The 5,000-nt window shown below is 53.7% G+C and overlaps 1 non-coding gene across 1 annotated transcript in view; it reads right to left on the reverse strand.

Moving 5' to 3' along the window:
* LOC126216995 (small subunit ribosomal RNA) overlaps nucleotides 1–1,618 on the reverse strand; it is a 1,909-nt gene extending 291 nt beyond the window's left edge. The window contains exon 1 of the ribosomal RNA XR_007542314.1: nucleotides 1–1,618. This exon is cut by the window's left edge and continues 291 nt beyond it. This is a non-coding gene — a ribosomal RNA (small subunit ribosomal RNA).
* Between the last annotated feature and the right edge of the window lie 3,382 nt (nucleotides 1,619–5,000).

The raw sequence follows: 5,000 nt of genomic DNA on the forward strand, positions 1-5,000 counted from the left end.
CCCGACCTTTCGGCCTAGGAAGACACGCTGATTCCTTCAGTGTAGCGCGCGTGCGGCCCAGAACATCTAAGGGCATCACAGACCTGTTATTGCTCAATCTCGTGCGGCTAGAAGCCGCCTGTCCCTCTAAGAAGAAAAGTAATCGCTGACAGCACGAAGGATGTCACGCGACTAGTTAGCAGGCTAGAGTCTCGTTCGTTATCGGAATTAACCAGACAAATCGCTCCACCAACTAAGAACGGCCATGCACCACCACCCACCGAATCAAGAAAGAGCTATCAATCTGTCAATCCTTCCGGTGTCCGGGCCTGGTGAGGTTTCCCGTGTTGAGTCAAATTAAGCCGCAGGCTCCACTCCTGGTGGTGCCCTTCCGTCAATTCCTTTAAGTTTCAGCTTTGCAACCATACTTCCCCCGGAACCCAAAAGCTTTGGTTTCCCGGAGGCTGCCCGCCGAGTCATCGGAGGAACTGCGGCGGATCGCTGGCTGGCATCGTTTATGGTTAGAACTAGGGCGGTATCTGATCGCCTTCGAACCTCTAACTTTCGTTCTTGATTAATGAAAACATACTTGGCAAATGCTTTCGCTTCTGTTCGTCTTGCGACGATCCAAGAATTTCACCTCTAACGTCGCAATACGAATGCCCCCGCCTGTCCCTATTAATCATTACCTCGGGTTCCGAAAACCAACAAAATAGAACCGAGGTCCTATTCCATTATTCCATGCACACAGTATTCAGGCGGGCTTGCCTGCTTTAAGCACTCTAATTTGTTCAAAGTAAACGTGCCGGCCCACCGAGACACTCAATAAAGAGCACCCTGGTAGGATTTCAACGGGGTCCGCCTCGGGACGCACGAGCACGCACGAGGCGGTCGCACGCCTTCGGCTCGCCCCACCGGCAGGACGTCCCACGATACATGCCAGTTAAACACCGACGGGCGGTGAACCAACAGCGTGGGACACAAATCCAACTACGAGCTTTTTAACCGCAACAACTTTAATATACGCTATTGGAGCTGGAATTACCGCGGCTGCTGGCACCAGACTTGCCCTCCAATAGATACTCGTTAAAGGATTTAAAGTGTACTCATTCCGATTACGGGGCCTCGGATGAGTCCCGTATCGTTATTTTTCGTCACTACCTCCCCGTGCCGGGAGTGGGTAATTTGCGCGCCTGCTGCCTTCCTTGGATGTGGTAGCCGTTTCTCAGGCTCCCTCTCCGGAATCGAACCCTGATTCCCCGTTACCCGTTACAACCATGGTAGGCGCAGAACCTACCATCGACAGTTGATAAGGCAGACATTTGAAAGATGCGTCGCCGGTACGAAGACCGTGCGATCAGCCCAAAGTTATTCAGAGTCACCAAGGCAAACGGACCGGACGAGCCGACCGATTGGTTTTGATCTAATAAAAGCGTCCCTTCCATCTCTGGTCGGGACTCTGTTTGCATGTATTAGCTCTAGAATTACCACAGTTATCCAAGTAACGTGGGTACGATCTAAGGAACCATAACTGATTTAATGAGCCATTCGCGGTTTCACCTTAATGCGGCTTGTACTGAGACATGCATGGCTTAATCTTTGAGACAAGCATATGACTACTGGCAGGATCAACCAGGGAGCTGCGTCAACTAGAGCTGAGCAGCCGGCCGCCCGGGAGTGTGTCCCGGAGGCCCGCGCGAACACGCAAGCGTCCGCTCAATTATTCTGCAAACAGGAGGAGGCTGGGCTCCCCTGCACGATACACCTCGAAACCCTCTCAGGTCCCGGCGGCGCGCAGCGCCGTCCTAAGTACTTGGTCGGGTTCGAGAGAGGCGCAATCGCCCGGAGATAGGCGAGTAGACGCTTTCAGTGCGACCACCCGTGCTCCCAACTGAGCTTGCCGCTGCCGACAGAGGCCCGGGAGCGTGCTGTCGTGGTGTTGCCGGCGGGAGACAACACGCGGCCACAAACAGTGACCGGGCAGCTCCAACGCCAGCGCCACAGAGGGGCAGAGCCCCACTTGGGTGCCAAAGCGAACTCTCCCAGCACAGCGCACGCGCCAACACATCCGCACAGCTGCGATACAAACCACCTGCGAGAACCGCGGGGGCGACCGAGCAGCAGACGGCGTCGCGGCGCCGAGTGCCGGGCGGCGGCGCATCCTCAACGCACACAGTCCTCAATCGGACCAGCACACTGCAGATGTCCACCGCGCTTCGCACCGGGCCCGGGAGGACCCACTTTGGCCGCACGGCGCCTCGCGCTGGGTGCGCCGGCACGCAGATGCGCCGCCTGCCGCGTCCGTCAGCCGGCGCGCCTGCCACTGGGCGCCCCCACCAGCCGGCTGCCGCGCGTGCGCCCACGCAGCGCGCGGCCAGCACGCCGGGCGCCCCCCCCTCACCGGCCGGGGACGGTCCCACCCAGCCACCGCCGCGTATCGCTTCATACCCACATGCCCACTCACGTTCGTGGGTATGACGGGTGTCGCTGAAGCAACCGGTTAATACCTGTACCGATCGTCGATATCAACGATTCACCTCCAGCGCGAACAACCGCGCAACAACGGATTTCCAGTTCATTTGCGTAACTTGGGCAGCAAACGTAGACGTCCATCTACATTTGCGAATTCAATGGGTCTTGCATGCCTGGATGTTATGAGTCACGACACGCCACATCAGTCCACATACATGCTGCGACGTATGCACGAGAGAACACGTGGAAGGTGGCCCGCGTACGTATGCCGATGCCATTGCACAGCTGCGAAGCTCATTGAACACGCAAACTCCTGACTGACGAACTAGAGGCGACAGGGGAGGGGGGGGGGGGGGGGGGGCGATATACGTCTTATAGCAGTACACATTACAGTGGATAGCGGGACCATGTGGAACGTACGCAACACTCGCTAGATGTTGTGAGGGTAGGCACCGTAACATGATTCAATACGCAGGACACCAGAGTGTGCGCGCAGCGAACTATGTTGAGAGGGTTGCGATTAGGCAACGCTACACGAATTTCTAGATTCATATAACAAACAATTACGTGGGTTAGGTTAGGGCGCAACGTGGGTTAGGTTAGGGCCCAACTTAGGTTAGGTTAGGGCCCAACTTAGGTTAGGTTAGGGCCCAACTTAGGTTAGGTTAGGGCCCAACTTAGGTTAGGTTAGGGCCCAACTTAGGTTAGGTTAGGGCCCAACTTAGGTTAGGTTAGGGCCCAACTTAGGTTAGGTTAGGGCCCAACTTAGGTTAGGTTAGGGCCCAACTTAGGTTAGGTTAGGGCCCAACTTAGGTTAGGTTAGGGCCCAACTTAGGTTAGGTTAGGGCCCAACTTAGGTTAGGTTAGGGCCCAACTTAGGTTAGGTTAGGGCCCAACTTAGGTTAGGTTAGGGCCCAACTTAGGTTAGGTTAGGGCCCAACTTAGGTTAGGTTAAGCCCCAACTTAGGTTAGGTTAAGCCCCAACTTAGGTTAGGTTAAGCCCCAACTTAGGTTAGGTTAAGCCCCAACTTAGGTTAGGTTAAGCCCCAACTTAGGTTAGGTTAAGCCCCAACTTAGGTTAGGTTAAGCCCCAACTTAGGTTAGGTTAAGCCCCAACTTAGGTTAGGTTAAGCCCCAACTTAGGTTAGGTTAAGGCGCAACATAGGTTAGGTTAAGGCGCAACATAGGTTAGGTTAAGGCGCAACATAGGTTAGGTTAAGGCGCAACATAGGTTAGGTTAAGGCGCAACATAGGTTAGGTTAAGGCGCAACATAGGTTAGGTTAAGGCGCAACATAGGTTAGGTTAAGGCGCAACATAGGTTAGGTTAAGGCGCAACATAGGTTAGGTTAAGGCGCAACATAGGTTAGGTTAAGGCGCAACATAGGTTAGGTTAAGGCGCAACATAGGTTAGGTTAAGGCGCAACATAGGTTAGGTTAAGGCGCAACATAGGTTAGGTTAAGGTGCAACATAGGTTAGGTTAAGGTGCAACATAGGTTAGGTTAAGGTGCAACATAGGTTAGGTTAAGGTGCAACATAGGTTAGGTTAAGGTGCAACATAGGTTAGGTTAAGGTGCAACATAGGTTAGGTTAAGGGATGGTGTATGAGGGGGGAGGGGACGAGGTTCGTTCATAGTGATGATGGTAAGTGGACGCCTGAGGCACCCTGAGATGTGTCACGTCAGGATGCATCTTTCTCTCAGGGGAGGTGGTGCGCCGGTTGCGTGGGTGTGGCAAGGGAGTGGCAGGCCTGTGTCTTTCATTCCTGCCATTGCTTATATGCTGTGAGACAAGGCAGTGTGGTGGTGTTGGTTGCACCCCTGTCTAGGACATGTGTGGGTGTTTGTGGCTTATCTGAGTAATGATGGTTGTTGGAAGAGTGAGATATTCTGTTTTTGGGGTGGACCTCCTGGTTTTGTTATCATAGTGTGAATGGTGTAATGTGGCGGAGAGGATGCACTGGATGTTGTTCCATGCTGGTGCTTAGATATCTTGTCTGTGTCTGTTACAGCCAGAGAGTAGTGTGTGATAGAGTGTCTGGGTGACGTGTAGTTCGCATGTGTGCACAGACTGTCAGCATGTATAGGGACTGTTGTATGTCGTATGCCATCTATATTCCGATGGCTCTGCATCTATTAGTAATCAGCGCCATGTATCAGTTTAATCTGGTTGCGGTCACGCGGTGTTCTATCTCTGTACAGTAGTAGAGGTGCGACTGCACTACGTAGCTACCCCTTGCGGCAGCTTTCCCCGGTGTATGGCATACGATTATCGGCAATCAGTCGATTAGTGACAACTGGTCGTGTGACAACGTCACATGTCTGCGGGTGGGATACGCTACACCCTGCCTGTGGGTCAGGGCTCAGGAAAGCTCTCCTGACACTGAGCGCTCGGACCGTCATTACCCGTCTGAGTAATATATTGCGGAGCGCTTTTAGCCATTGCCCAGAGTCTTTGCGACTGCGAGTGCAACGCCCATGGGGATCGACATGGTTGGGGCGCTTTCTAGCTGATCGCTCGGCATCGGAATCCGTACTGTGAGCAACGCAA

Source organism: Schistocerca nitens, unplaced genomic scaffold, assembly GCF_023898315.1.
Source record: "Schistocerca nitens isolate TAMUIC-IGC-003100 unplaced genomic scaffold, iqSchNite1.1 HiC_scaffold_54, whole genome shotgun sequence".
NCBI lineage: Eukaryota > Metazoa > Arthropoda > Insecta > Orthoptera > Acrididae > Schistocerca > Schistocerca nitens.